Source organism: Lutra lutra, chromosome 7, assembly GCF_902655055.1.
Source record: "Lutra lutra chromosome 7, mLutLut1.2, whole genome shotgun sequence".
Lineage (NCBI taxonomy): Eukaryota > Metazoa > Chordata > Mammalia > Carnivora > Mustelidae > Lutra > Lutra lutra.
Genome location: NC_062284.1, coordinates 99,943,307 through 99,958,511, shown reverse-complemented (window position 1 = coordinate 99,958,511; position 15,205 = coordinate 99,943,307). Strand labels below are relative to the sequence as shown.

General features: G+C 42.7%; 1 protein-coding gene across 2 annotated transcripts in view; it reads right to left on the bottom strand.

Moving 5' to 3' along the window:
* Window positions 1-8,031, bottom strand: part of GNG2 (G protein subunit gamma 2) — a 116,032-nt gene extending 108,001 nt beyond the window's left edge. Inside the window, exon 1 of one of the 2 annotated variants that reach the window (XM_047737497.1) lies at window positions 7,821-8,031. The gene's annotated coding sequence lies outside the window, so the exon portion shown is untranslated. The remainder of the gene's footprint in view (window positions 1-7,820) is intronic. The other variant, XM_047737496.1, reaches the window with a different exon arrangement.
* Window positions 8,032-15,205: the final 7,174 nt, after the last annotated feature.

The window sequence follows — 15,205 nt, the reverse complement described above, 5'->3', positions numbered from 1 at the left end:
TCACTAAATAAACGAATTATAAACAAACTACATTTGTGAACTTAAATATTCACACACACACACAGACACATGCACAAAATAACAGATATGTGAAGTGAGGGGTGTGTTAATTAACTCAATAGTGAGGATCTCTTCACAATGTATACATGTACCAAATGGTCACATTGTACATTTTAAATATCTTACCATTTTGTCAATTATACCACAATAAATCTGAAATTAAAAACAAATAAACAGGTGGGGAGCCTGAGTGGCTCAGTGGGTTAAAGCCTCTGCCTTCGGCTCAGGTCCTGATCTCAGGGTCCTGGGATCAAGCCCCACATCGGGCTCTCTGTTCAGCGGGGAGCCTGCTTCCCCTTCTCTCTCTGCCTGCCTCTCTGCCTACTTGTGATCTCTGTCTGTCAAATAAATAAATAAAATCTTGGAAAAAAAATAAATAAATAAACAGGGGTGCCTGGGTGGCTCAGTGGGTTAAAGCCTTTGCCTTTGGTTCAGATCATGATCTCAGGGTCCTGGGATCGAGCCCTGCATTGGGCTCCCTGATTAGCAGGGAGGCTACTTCCCCCTCTCTCTCTCTCTGCCTGCTGCTCTGCCTACTTGTGATCTCTGTCAAATAAATAAATAAAATCTTTAAAACAAACAAACAAACAAAAAACCCCCATAAAACTGTATTTGTGTACTATAAGAAAGACAAAGATAGAACTGGGTGTGGCCACTGTCCTCAAAGAGCTGGCGGAAGGGGAAAAAATGCAGACTGCCATTATACACACTAGAATGTGCTAACTGCTGTGAAGAAAGAACAAAAGATTTCAGGGGAAGTACAGATTGTTTCTTACTGGGGAGGGTAGAGAAGAAATGCAGGAAGGCTTCATGGAAGAAGTAGCATCTACAGAACAAATGGAATTTGGCTATTCAGAGAAGTAAGACGTGGGGTGAAGTGTGGTAGAGGAAGTAGAAAAGTTTTTCTAGGGAGAGGCAAGAACACAAACTAACCAGCCTAGCTGGAGGTTAGGAGGGCCTGAACTAAGACACCAGTTATCAACACGGAAAAGAGTAGATAGTGTCAAGATATGCTCCCAATGACAGTGCAAAAAGCTATGGGATTGGCTATAATGGGATTGGACTGTGTTTTGAGAAACACCGAAATTGAGATTTTATAAATGATGGACTGAGAGAATGGGGTATCACTAATAGTCAGGGAATCAGGTAAGAGCTGGTTTTGAGTGGGGAAAGGCAATGGAAGCACAGATTTGGACATTAAGTTTCATTTTCAGTGGCTTGAATGTTTGTAGGGTGCTTGATGTACAAGTTTAGAAAGCAGATGAGTGATCATGATGAAGGATCAGATTTGGAACTGACCTGCATGGTGATAATGACAGAAATCATAGAAAAGATTTGATAAAGGGGGAGGGAGAAATTAAGGGGCAGAAAATTCAAATCTTGAGAACAAACATATTTAGGGAATAGAACCTGGGAGTCAGTGGGGAAGTTGGGAGCCTCCAGAGAACTATGAAGGGTGACAGAATGTGCCACCCCAAAATATGCCTCCTTGACATAAGGATTATTTTGAGCAGGTTATTTTGGGAAACAGCAGACACAGGAGAAATTCTGAAAACAGACTAGAAGTTACTGCTTGTGTAAGGGAAATTTACATTTATAAAGGAAATCTCCACTTATAAGGGTGACTCTCTCTCCTACCTGAAAGGAAAGGATGACTAAATCACTAGACTCTAGTCAGTAGATAGGCATGAATTTAAGAGTGCATAAAAAATCTTACTCTTATTTACCATACTTTACCTGGTCACCTCCCCATAACTGGCCTCCTCCACTTCTCCTCCTCTGTCTTTAGCTGAAGATGGTATTTCAGCCTGAATTCTAAGCCACCGCTGAGAGTTACTCACTTTTCCCTGGTTATACATGAGGTATAACATGTTAATAAACCTGTGTGCTTTTCTCTTTTTAATCTTCCTTTTGTTACACGGTTCCCAGATGAGAACTTAGAAGGGTAGTGGGAAAACTATTTATCTTCCCCTAAGGTTAGAGAGAGAATAAGTTAGTAGAGGTTATAAAAGTCAAGGGGAAGCTTTGTTGGCGGCAGGTTTAATTTTAAATTTATATGTGTGAACTAATCACACCTGCAGGCAAAGAGGAAAGGGCCAATAAAGGGAAGGAACCAAATACGTAGGAAAGGAATAGAATTACTATCAGAACATAGTCCCCTAAATGTAAAAGGAAATGGAAAAGAGAGTGCAAGTAGAGTTTACTCATGGCTTGAGCAAAAGGCTGTGTTAATTTGACCTAGGACGACAGGGAAAGAGAATAAACGGAGACACAGAGAAATTTTAAGATGGTAAGTAATGAGGCTGAGGAAGCCTGTAATATATGCCTTCTCAGACAAACAAAAGCAAGGTCACCTGTAATAAATAAAGGTAGGACTTGGGCTTAATGGATTTACTGAAAATGCATAGGGGATAGTAAAATATGAAATTCAAAAAAAGAAGAAAAGGGGTTTTGAAGAATAACAATGGCCCTGCTGATGTTGCAGTAGAACCCAGCTCTAGAGCTTCTTTATTAGCTCTGAATGCCAGGTGCTTGAGGAGAGTATTGTGGGAAGGTCTGACCCTGACAACCAGGCTTGCAGGGAGACAAATAAAGGCCAAAGAAACAGGGAGGAAGGAGTCAAGGGACTGGTTTTCCCAAGCCTCTCCAGTAAGAGCTTAACTGTTTACATATATTTGCCAAGAGATAAAAGAGCTGATCCTGTCATATCTCAAACCTTGGCATACAGTGGTACCATTTCTAAGAAACATGTTATCACCAGAATTTAAGATTGAGCTCCCTCTTTTTAATGCTTAATGAAGTCCCCTAGGGATTGTCTGAACAATGACTCCCATTAAATACAACTTATTTTCTTTAACATAAGAGGTTGGGGGAACATTATACATCTCTAATGCTCTTACCTGAAAATCTGAATCTCAAATTCCACTGTGCCATCTTTACACTGAAATAAATTTGAATGCAGAAACTGCATACTTATATAGAATGTTAAATTTAAACATTATGGTCTTCTTTTTAAAGAAAATAATTTTGTCTTAAAATTTTAAAAATGACAAAGTGTAAAGACTTTCTCTGTCCATTTGACCTAACACGGAGGGAGATGAAATGGAGATAGAATTGGAACGCAAGGTATTAATCATCTGTGCAACTCTAAAAAGGTAACTTAAATTCTGGGCCACTTCTATTATCCACCATGGAGAGTTTGATACATGCCAAGCTCATCCCCAGGTCTTTTTCAGTTGTACCATTCCATGAGGTCACAGGCCAGGGGTTAAGTCTTAACATAATTCTGTAATTCCCTTCTCCACCTGGATCTAGTAAACCCAGTAATTGTAGAAAAAACAGATTTGCAAAGTAAACAAAATGGGGTTCATTATTCAACCAACCAACACACACAAAGAGTCCATTACAAGAATTTCACATATGATCATTCAGGAGCTCTTCAAACCATTCAAGGTCAACCTCTAACCAACACCATAAATCCCAGATATTGTTTCTCTTAACAGAGTCCCCCTTCATCTTCCTGTCCAACTCCCGTCAGCCCTGGCCATACACTGCCTCACCAGTTTCAGAATCAGGGGTGAAATTTGTAGTGAGAAATGAAACCCAGAAGGATTCTCCATTTTCAAAAGTGAAATTCAGATTAGAATCCCATTACATTAGTAGAAACCTCTCTCAGAAATCTATTGTTATTTAACGATTATAGCCCCTTCTCCATAGGTTAATCCTCTCCATTATAAAGAGCTGGAAAACAATTTAGCACTTCAGATGCTCTTCCCTTTTCCTGACACTGCCAACTATTAAGCATTTCTTTCTCATCCAGCTGATGAGAAGAAACTAGAAAGACACTGGAAGGACAATGCCACATGTGACCAGAAGTGTCACTAGTGTGACTGTCTACAATAAGGGACTGGATTTCACTATCAGGTTCTTGATATCACCAATTATCAGGAGCTATGAAGATTTTCTTACTTTCTCCTTTTGATTTTAAAAGTTACTTCTGAGAGAAGTATTTTTACTTGGGCAGGGATAATACTGGTATATGCATTAGATGAAATTCAAATATTATAATCAGGATCTTTAGGACACACTGTGTTAAGATGCATCCATTTTAAAATGTCTCCTTGAAAACAACCCAATTAAAAAATGAGCCAAGGATTTGAGTAAACATTTCTCTAAAGAAAATTTACAAATGGCCACTAGGCCTATGAAAAGATGTTCAACATCTAATCCTTAGGGAAATGCAAATGTCAAACACAAAGAAATACCAATTCATACCCCTTAGTATGGCTACGATCAAGAAAAACAAAAGTCCCTAAGAAATAACAAGTGTTGGTGAGGGTGAGGAGAAACGGGAACTCCAGTGCACTGCTATGGGATTGTAAAACGGTACAGCTACTGTGGAAAACAGTATGGTCATTCCTCAAAAAATTAAGTAGAATTACAATTTGATCCAGCAATTCAATTCTGGGTACCCAAAAAGAGTCAAGGCAGGGACTCAGACAGATAATTTTACACCCATGATCACAGCAGCATTATTTATAACGGCTAAAACATGCAAGCAACCCTGGTGTCCAACAGATGAATGAATAAACAACACATTGCATATACACACAATGGAATATTATCCAGCCCCAAAAAAGAAGGAAATTCTGACACCTGCTATAACATGTATGAACTCTGAAGACATTACGGTTAAGTGAATGAAGTCAGGCCGGAGAAGATAGATACTACAGGATTCCACGTGTTATGAGGTACCTAGAGACAGAGAGTAGAATGGCGGTTGCTAGGGGTTGTGGGGAGAAGGAAATGGGGAGTTATTGTTTAGTGGGAATAGTTTCAGTTTGAGAAAATGAAAAAGATCTACAGGTGGATAAGTGGTAATGGTTATACAACAATGCAATATACTTCATGCCACAGAAGATTTATTTAAAAATAGTTAAAATGGGAAATTTTATGTTATACATATTTTACCCCAATAAAGAAAAAAAAAATGTCTCCTGGAACCTTGGCGGTGGTAGCAAAGGCGGACAACATGCTAACTTTTCCTTATGCCACCAGGGAAGGAAAACTGACATCTGAGTACCTACTAGGTACCACGCACTCACATAGTCACACACAAAAGCAAAACCAAAACACCACAACACAAACAAAAATCAAACCTTGATTATGCACTATTAGCTTGTCTTTACAATGAAGAAACTAAAGTTTATACGTTAACGTACTGGGTCAAATAGTAAAAACCAGCGGTAGGATTCAAAGGCAGATCTGCCTGACTCTCAAAGCCCGTGTTCTTTTCACTCCTCGATGTTCTTTTATTTTACCCACAGCTGTCTTTTTGAATTGGCTTTCTGCTTTGACGATAGAGCTTTTATACTTAAAAGTTAGACCTGCCTTCTGAAGTGAGCTAAAAAAGTCCATCAACCAAATACATTCACTCCGTGCCTACCATATGAGGCCCAGGGCTGGCCACAAAATAATGGGAGTCATGTTTCCACTCAGCCATTGGCCATATGGCAGGAAAAAAAAACATATGATTAAAATTTCAGTGTAGGTCGACTCCCTCAAAGGCCCCGGAATACTCTGAGCAAAAGCATTATGTCTTTCAATATTCCATATGGCCAGAACAAGTGGAAGGAGTCTCATTTTATAGCACTGAAGCATTTTTATCTTTTTCCTAAACCTTTTACCATCGCAGTTACTGATCAGCTGTTACTCACTAATGTTGTGCTTCAAGATGGAATTGAACAATTAAGGAAATGTTTTGTGTGGTGCAGAAAATAGGCAACTCTCAGCTGTTTGTGAAAGAGAATGGGGGGTCCTTTTGACTCCCCTGTGCCTAAGGGCCAAGGTTTCATTTTCTCACTCTTGTGAAACACACAGAGGAGAATAACACAGACTGTGTACACATCCCCAAACAAAGCAGGGTGTTAGCACGATCGACTGAATATCCAGCCCATAGACGAGTAAGGACCAAGGGGGGAGCCCCATCCTCATACAGCCCAGATTCCCAACTTTCTACTTCATTTAATGATAGGCGGCTTGATCATGGAACTCTGATTAGGGGCATTCTGGATCCAAGATCTACCCTCCATCTCCTCCGTGGAAGATTATCTTTACATATTTTATTCTTTAGGAGGGAAATGGGAGGTGCAACTGTGAAAGAAAGGGAATGACTTATCTCGCCTACAGGTTTGATTAAATTCAATGAATCCACAAGGAAACTCCATGGTTTCCACACCAGCGATATTTTGCCCCTTAGGCACAGTACAAGTTTAATTTAATAAGTAAGCTCAAAAAAGTGACATTTTTTTTAGTGACTAAGGATTCTTATCTCTGAAAACGTGCTGCTACACCACAAATTTTGAGACACCAAATCGATTTCAGAAAGATGGCATTAAAAAAGGGCTTACAGCTCTTCATAATTGAGAATGGTGATAAAGGAGGAAGCATATTCACTCTCAATGGCATATGTAGGATTTAAAAACTGTATTTTAAGAATCTGAGTGTCTAAATATGACCTTTCTACTATTTTTTACTCCACTATAAGCAATTCCTTCTTTCCTTTGAAAATCCTCTAATCCTTTCATTCTAAAAATTCAAGGAAAAAAAAACCTTTTATCAATGACCATTTATTGCTCACCCACACTTTCTGTTGGAGACAAAGCTTAATTTCTTAAATCATGCTTCACTAGGGTCTTAAACTCTTCCTCCTCCATATCCTGCCAAAGAAATCTCACAATGTCATTTTCCAGTCTGTTAGACCTATTTATTGGACTTTCACGTATCATTCATAAATCTGAACAAGTCATGGTTATGGGCTCTCATTAACAGGAGCCATGGCTCAAGATAAGCAAAGAACAAAATTGCATTCTGATTTTACTATCTGGCTCTGCTTACAGCGCATAGAGGTAAAGAAATAACCCTGCTCCACTTCCACATTTTGTCCCTCACTGAAGTTAATATGTGTCTTGACCTACAGATGAATAAAATCCATAGAAACATCAAATCCATATATATCTGATTCTGGACAAGTTAAACCCGCCAGGCTCCTTTGAGAAAAGATGCAACTTTAGGAGGAGACCTACTGGCAAATGGGAGCTGTTTCTGAGGCTACCCTGAAAGCAGCTGCACAGAGCCCAGGGAGGAAGACACCTTTTTTTTAAATGGTAAATATTGCCCCTCGCATACGCTATTCCAGTCTTTGTTGGCAAATCCTGAGTACAAAAGGATTTAACAAAAAAAAAAAAAAAAGAAGAAGAAGAAGAAGAAGAAGAAGAAGGAAGAAAGAAGAAAGAAAGAAAGAACAGAAAGAAAAAGACTAAAATCAGTCATTATACTGCAAAACAGAAGACACCTCAGTGAAATATGTAAGAAAGATAATGCAACCAACATTTTCCACCATTTACGCCCTCAAAATGAGGGGACTGCCACGCTCAGATGATGAGCCCACAGCTTCAGAGCCCCAATTCCTTTCAACTGATCCCTGCTTTTCTTCCAAGAGAACTATGCAAAGGGCTCCTTGCATGGAGCGTGCTTTCCTGACGAATCACTAAAGCTAGACGCCAATGATTTTTTTTTAAGGCGAATGTGCTACAAATTTGATCATTCTCAAAAGCCCTTCTAAAAGAACCCATCCTAATCCTTTTCCCCCAATCCTGAAGCCAAGTCCCTATCTTCCCTCAGAAATCTGGCCCGAAAAACCGTAGGCGGTGGTCCTTTTCTCACGGAAAAAGGAGCAAGCGGAAAAGCGTCCCCTTTACCTTAGCGCCCGCGGCTGGTCAGAGAGCGGCGGGTCTCCTGTGTGGGAGCCGAAGTGTGCAGGCGAGCCCCGGAGCAGCCCGCCCAGCCCGCCCCGCGCAGCCCGCCCCGCGCCGCCCAGCCCAGCAGTAGTAGGAGCTGCCACGGAGCGGCCGCCGCTGTGCGCTGTGCGTGTGTAGCAGCGGCGCCTGCAGCCCAGGGACTAGTCCCCACCCAGCTTTGTCTTCAATCATCGTGCTTTCTACAGGAAGCGGCGCATCTCCCACTTCCTCCTCTTCTGGGTAGCTTTGCGCCCTTGCTTCTTTCCCTCTCACTCAAGCTCGCGCTTTCGCCTCCTCCTGCGCTGCTCACACTAGTGTGACCAGAACCCCGCTCCCCCTTTGTTCCAAGTCCCTCTGGTGCCTCTGTTCCTTTCTTCCTTCCCCCTTCTCATTCCCCTCACCTCCACGACAGCTTCCAGCCACTGCCTGTCCGTCCCCCGGCTTCCCCTCCTGCAGCCGGCTGCTTAGCCTGCACTGGCCAGCTGTGATGGTGCTGCTGCTGCTGCTGCTGCTGGTTTTGGGGGGCCACAGCCGCTGGCCAGGTTCTGGCCCTGAAATCCAGCACCAGCCTCAATGGCTGCTCCTGTCTTACGTGGTCCCCTCTCAAGGCAGCCAGCTGGGAGCCTGCAGCTTGCCGCTTCGTGCTGCAGCATTTTGCTCTGTAGCCAACATTCCGGCAGCTTCATTTCTCCAAGGTCCCACTACCACTGAGATCTTAACCCACATGCTCAGAAAGGAATGGCCCTGATTAAGTATCCTTGTGGGGCACCGGAGCCAAACCAAGTCCCACACTGCTACCTGTAGCCTAGCAGTGAAGACATATTCCCAAAAGATTCTCAATGGTGGGAGGGAATGGGCTAGATCTGAATGGTGTGTATTCCCAGCCTAGAAAGAGATCTCTCCCTCTGCCCCCCACCTACACACTCACAGACTCACACTGGTAGGGCTCTACGGACCCTCACCATCCTCTAATCCTTTTCCCTCATTTTAGGACATGGTGTAATGTTCAGGGTAAGGGAGTCTGTCTACCAGGATTGGAATCCAAGTGGTCATACTGACCATATGAACTTAGGGAAACTAACTTCTGTGGTCTTTCACTTCTTCACCTACAAAACAGAGAGGATTATAGTCCCAGCCCACAGGAGACTGTGAGGATTAAAGAGATGTACACAAAATGCTCATAGTTCCTGGGATTTAGAAAGCATTCAGTACGTATTAGCTGCTATTATTCTTAGAGGATGTGGGAGCTCAGAGACAGCATGGGACTTTGACCATCAGCGGTCACATCAGGACCTTTCCTTGGTTTCTGGATTCCCCAAACTTAGTACATTCACCACTATACCCCCATGATCTTGGTGACAATTTATTCAGCCTCAGTATTAATACAAGCTGCTTTGGGGGAAACTACAGATTAAACATGGCCTGGGGGCATGGGAAAATCCTTCCAGTATCCCTGCAGTGCTGTTAAGAAAGTCTCTCTAGTTTTCAGTGCACGGAAAGCTAATCCTCCCTAACCAACGGATTTAATCCCCAGCTCCACCTTTTTTAATCCAGTCTTGCCGTAATCCTCCAGCAGGTCTTCCTAACCCACCTTGAGAGCACAGCACATTAACAAGGAAGGTACAGAATTTAATTTCTATGATATGGTCTCAGACAGTCCTAGTATACCCTGTGTTTTGATTGAATGATCCGTGAACAGAGTTTGCTTTTCTTTCTGGAAATCTTTGATCAAAAAGGACCCGTATGTCAACTCACTAACATCAGAAAATTACAAAATGGATTGTTTAAAGATTAAAAATAAAGAACTACTTTTGAATCACCAGCAAACAGAATTGTAGGAGGGGGAAAGAAGGGACATATAGATTCCCACTGTGTCCTGCAACCCAATGGAAATCAGACATGAATTTCCTCCAAATCACAAATCTTCATATCAAAGGTTACCAGGAGCTTTTAAAGAAAAATTTAAATACAGTATATATGATGCAAGGCTTAAAAAAAATTGAGAATCGGGGCACCTGGTTCACTCAGCGGTTAAGCCCCTGCCTTCAGATCAGGTCATGATCTCAGGGTCCTGGGATGGAGCCCCTCGGCAGGCCCTATGCTCAGCAGGGAGCCTACCTTCCCCCTCTCTCTCTGCCTGGCTCTCTGCCTACTTGTAATCTCTCTCTCTCCCTGTCAAATAAATAAATAAAATCTTTAAAAAACAAAAAAATGAGAATCGCAATTATTAATGACTGAAAAGATTATGGAAACAAATCTCCAGTTAATTTTAGACTAGGGGATTTTGGTGGTAACTCTGGATTCAAACAGTTCTGTCTCTTCTTTTAATCCTTTCTCTCTCTCTCTCTTTCTCTCCTTCTCACACACTCTCTCAACCAGTAGAGAGTGGTTCCTATATAGTGGTATTCTATATAGGAAAATCACTTTCAGACAATGAAATCTACCAGGAATTTGGCCTGCTGCCTTCTGACTAGCTCTTCCACCTCTGGCCCTTAGAAAACTCTTAGCAGGTTCACCTGGCCATTGCTGTGAACTTCCAAACAACCTCCGTTCACAGCTGAAACCAAGATTTTAAGATCTTTCTCTTTCTGTCATTAAACCCATTGCTTTCAACTGGTCCTAACTGCCTCTTTTTCTAAAGAAGAAAGAAAAATATGCAGGTGTAGCTTGGCCAAGAGAGAAGATTAATCCTGTTCAGATCTCTTAACACAAGTGTGGTAAGTACACACTAAGTCTACAAAGTGTTCATTTCTTAGGAGATATCATTACATCTCACCATTAACCATTCGTGCCGTTAGTAACTAAATATGAGCCTATCCTCAATGCATTTTATCAATGCATAACACAAAACCTGTAGAACAGTTCACCTTTCATCAATGGCCCTATTGGTAGTCATTGATAACTTGTATTTCTTGTGTCCACCACGTAGAAGAGGTTGATGGTCATAAAGAGGCCATCGTTTTGGCCTGATATCTCTCCTGTATTACAGCATGCTCTAGCTGAATGTCCTTTGAAGTTAACCTTCCCCAAATTTTATATATTGCCCCAACCAAAGCTTATTCCCCCTTCCATAGTTTCCATTTCATGTAATGAGGCATACAGACCAGTTGCCCACAGAAGGAATATAGGAACACCATCAGAACGATTTGTCTCGGTTACCCTGTGTCCAATTCAAGTTTCCTCATCCTTTCGTTCCCACCACCAAACTATCCTTTTGACCCAATCCCTCCTCTCTCTTTCCTTGTCATGGCCTTATTACATAAAGGCTTTGCTTTCCCCTATATGACTGCAAGACTCTGGACTTTATCCTTCTACCTCCAGTCTCTAAGTTATGTCCACTTGAAGTACAGTGCTAACATGAGCAGTTGATACTGTCACTGTACTACTGTACCTTGTCATAGCTCCCCTTCCTGTTGCCTACAGGACACGTCTTAATTCCTCCGCCTGGCACACAAGACCTTGTAGAACGTCATCCAGCTACGGTCTCACCTTAATACCCAGCCTGCTGCAAGGCCACCTCCACGGCACGCTTCACCAGGGACCGTGCTCTTTTCTCCTCTGCATCTTGGCATATGCTCTTCCTTTTGCCAGAAACGCCCTTTTCCCTTCCTCCATTTGGTCTGTTGGCAACCCCTACTAACCCCTTCAGGCGCAGCTTTACTCAGAAGATCACTCTGAACACACATGTAGCATTGGGCATTTCCCCCTCCAAGAATGCATGGTGCCTTGCCCCTCCCTCTGTGTCAGTGTGAACTGCCTGGCTTTAATCAGCTCTTATAGATCCACCTCACCTGTGACTACTTGAGCCCCTTAAATTTAGGGCCATGTTCCATTCATCTTTGTATGTCCCAGAGCAGCTCGCTAACAGATGTTTGTATAATAAAAAGGCATCATGGGCAGAAATTCCAGACCTGCCTTTGTATTCCTTTGGGTGCCAGGGGAGGGAAAGAAAAGGGAAAGGTCTGGGGCGCCTGGGTGGCTCAGTGGGTTAAAGCCTCTGCCTTTGGCTCAGGTCATGATCTCAGGGTCCTGGGATCGAGCCCCACATCGGGCTCTCTGCTCAGCGGGGAGCCTGCTTCCCTCTCTCTCTCTCTCTGCCTGCCTCTCTGCCTACTTGTGATCTCTCTCTCTCTGTCAAACAAATAAAATCTTTAAAAAAAAAAAAAAAGAAAAAAGAAAAGGGAAAGGTCTGATACAAGAACCTGGTCATGGGATAAAAAACAATAATCCCTCGATTTTTTTGCAAGTTGCAGAAAAGCATCGTACCCGAGCACCAAATTCTGTATTTTTATTATATAGGTGAATCCTGGTTCTATGTCTGGAATTGCTTATAAAGAAGCACAATCTGGCAATAAAAAGTAATTTTAAAAAGTAGATTTTAAAAAGAAATTTTTAAAAAAAAGGAAAGAAAGCTGTTCTTTACTTGCATTTCTGGATGAACTTTAAAGAGACTAATTTATAAGCCAGAAGCACTTTTCACATTCCCTCCTGCACACTCCAGTTTTTGCCACCTCGCAGCTGTCCCAGAGGCTCTCACATGCCAGATCCCCAAACTCTTCTCCAATCTCTTGACAATATTGTTCCTCTCTCTCTCCTCCGCCCTCGTCTGCCTACTAGTTCTTTACTATTTTGACTCACTTGCTTTCTCTGGCTAAGCCCTCCCTCCTTTTCTGTCCATGTCTCAGTTTTGAAGTCTCTCCTTCCTCATTCTATTGTACCAGGCAGGAGCCATAAACCAGCAGAGCCATTCTTGGAGTGCACGTGTGGGCTGTCACAAAGAAGAGAGTGAATGGGAAGAAGGTGAATTCACGTACAAATAAATCTTGTCCCACTCAGATCTATATGTCACCAGGTCATTGCCTCTGCCCAGACGTCTGAGCCTACCTCCAGCCGTTAGGAGGAAAGAAGACTGACTCATGTTTGGTTTAAAGAGAGTCAGGAGGTAAGGGAGGTAGAGAGAGTAGCTTTTTCTAGATAGATAGTGGCTACCCCTCACTAATGAAAAATGGCAGTCCCTGGTTCATGGTCCAGGAGAAAACCTAGCAGGACCAGGGGTCTGCAGAATAATGGCCAAGGGTTCCTCTAGAGGACAAGATGTTAAAGGCATGAGTTCCACTTTCCCTTTAGCTTGGGCAGGGCTAACAAGGAGGATTAAATGGAATAGAGTGAAGCCCCCCAGATACTCCTCTGATATTGCCTGAAATGTAACCAAAATTAAATTTGGGTTATTAACCCAAAAATATATGTGTGTGTGTCTGTTACATACATAAAGCCCTGGGGAAGTTGTCACTGATGAAGGAGTTCTAGAAATTCGCTTTCCTAATACCTCATGAGAAAACAAACCCAAGCGTTGATGGGAAGGGTGGGGGTGGATTCAGAAGCTGAGGGAGGCTGGAAGCTCGGAGCAGGGACGCTAACCATGAAGCTGGAAAAGACACTAATTATGGAGGGAACCAGGGAGGAAGAAGGCCAGAGATGGGGAGGGAGGCAGAATCAGAGCTGGAAGTAAGTCAGAGAGGCCTGGATGTGCAGCCAAACAGGGGGATTCTGGCCAGGCTGAAGAAGGCTAGACACTGCCCGAGTGGACACTGACTGCGATGTGTCTGCTGTTCTGGTCTTCCCAAAAGAAGACAACGTTCCAGACCCTCCAGCGGCAGAAGTGGGAGCCGGACCATCGGCCGGGTTGATAAAAGAGTTTAAATCAAGTGTGTTGTTACCATAAAAACAGGAACAGCAGCTCTGCAAATACAACGTGTTCCCTCTTAAAAGTCTCTGAAGATCCACACAGAAAATCAGGGACAACAGGAAGTGAGGAACAGGATCAAGAAGAACAGGATCAGCAACCAAGTATGACAGAGGTGAGAGAACGCAGCGTGCAGCAAAGCCTCGGAAAAACAACCGTTGGAAGGAATAGCAGAATTAAAGGATATAAATCCGTGAGATTAACATCACGCAAATAAACCATTTTGAAGTGTCTTGGAAGAAAAGCGATATAGTAAGAACTCCCATCATTTGTGGGCAAGGCAGAAAGGCAGGACGTGATTTTTCAGGTCCAAATATGTCAACCAGGAAGGGTGATCTATTTCCACGGGAAATGGGTTAACAAAAGGCTGGAGAACCAAAGGAGATGTTGGGAGGCCTCAAAATCGTGGTGTCTTTGTTGATTTCCCTAACGTAAAGAGGATTCATAGGTTTACTTATGACCTTGGTCCTACCCACCGAGCTCTGTTTTCCTTCTAGGTTCTCACTTTGAATTTTCCTATGATAAAATTTCAGAAACAGAAGCATGCGCTAACGTTGAAGAAGGCTCTGTGGTGTGAGGTGTTGGGTGGTGAGTCTGTCTCTCCTACAGAATCCACTCCAGTCTACGAAGCCCCCTGAGTGCTGAGGACAAGGGTTGTGCCTCTCTGGGGGTTCAGCGCCTTGCCTAGCACTTGGCGTATCGTGTGTGCTCAGTACACGTTTGGTGACTTTAACTGAATCTGAACAATCAGACCCAGTGGGAGACACTTAGGAGTACTACTGACCACTGCAAAAACACCAGAACATACATTTTACAAAATTCTAAGAGAATGAGCCAACAAACCACCATGGCTGCTTCTAATACCACCCAAAATGTGCCCAGAAATCGAAAAATTAGCAGACCTGGAAGGTGGAAAAGACGTTACCAACTGACTGATATTAAACTAGTATGAAAATCCATTATTTGCTCAGATGATATGAGGTCCCATCATATGTGGAAAGCTCCAATAAAGTTTTTATCCACTGATTACTTGCAAATCCTTACACTGGGAGGTGCATCTTTAGTAATGCAAAACCTTTGCCGTAACTTCCTATGAAACTTTACAAAAATGACATCAGTTATAGAGTAAGAAATTATTCCACATTCTTTAAGTGTTGCACAAAGCAAATTCAGCAGAGAACTGGGTGGTGTATAGTAAATGTGGAAGTCTCAAATTATTGACCTAACAAAAATAAGCAAGACGATTCCTCAGGAAATTACTATTTTTACATGTGATGTGTTCTCAAAGAAAATGGCTGGGTTGGCAAAGCCTGGGTGGCTCAGTCAGTTAAGCATCCAACTCCTGATTTGGGCTCAGGTCATGATCTCAGAGTGGTGAGATCAAGTCCTGCGTTGGGCTCCGTGCCCAGTGGGGAGTCTGCTTGGGATTCTCTCCTTCTCCCTCCCACACCGTGCCCCTGTCACAGTCACTCACATTCTCTCTCTCACATAATAAATAAATAAATCTTTAAAAAAAAAAAAAAGAAAGAAAGAAAAGAAAATGGCGGGGTTAGGTGTAGCACCCCTCCCCCCAACAAATCACCTCTTGCTTCTCCTGGTTATA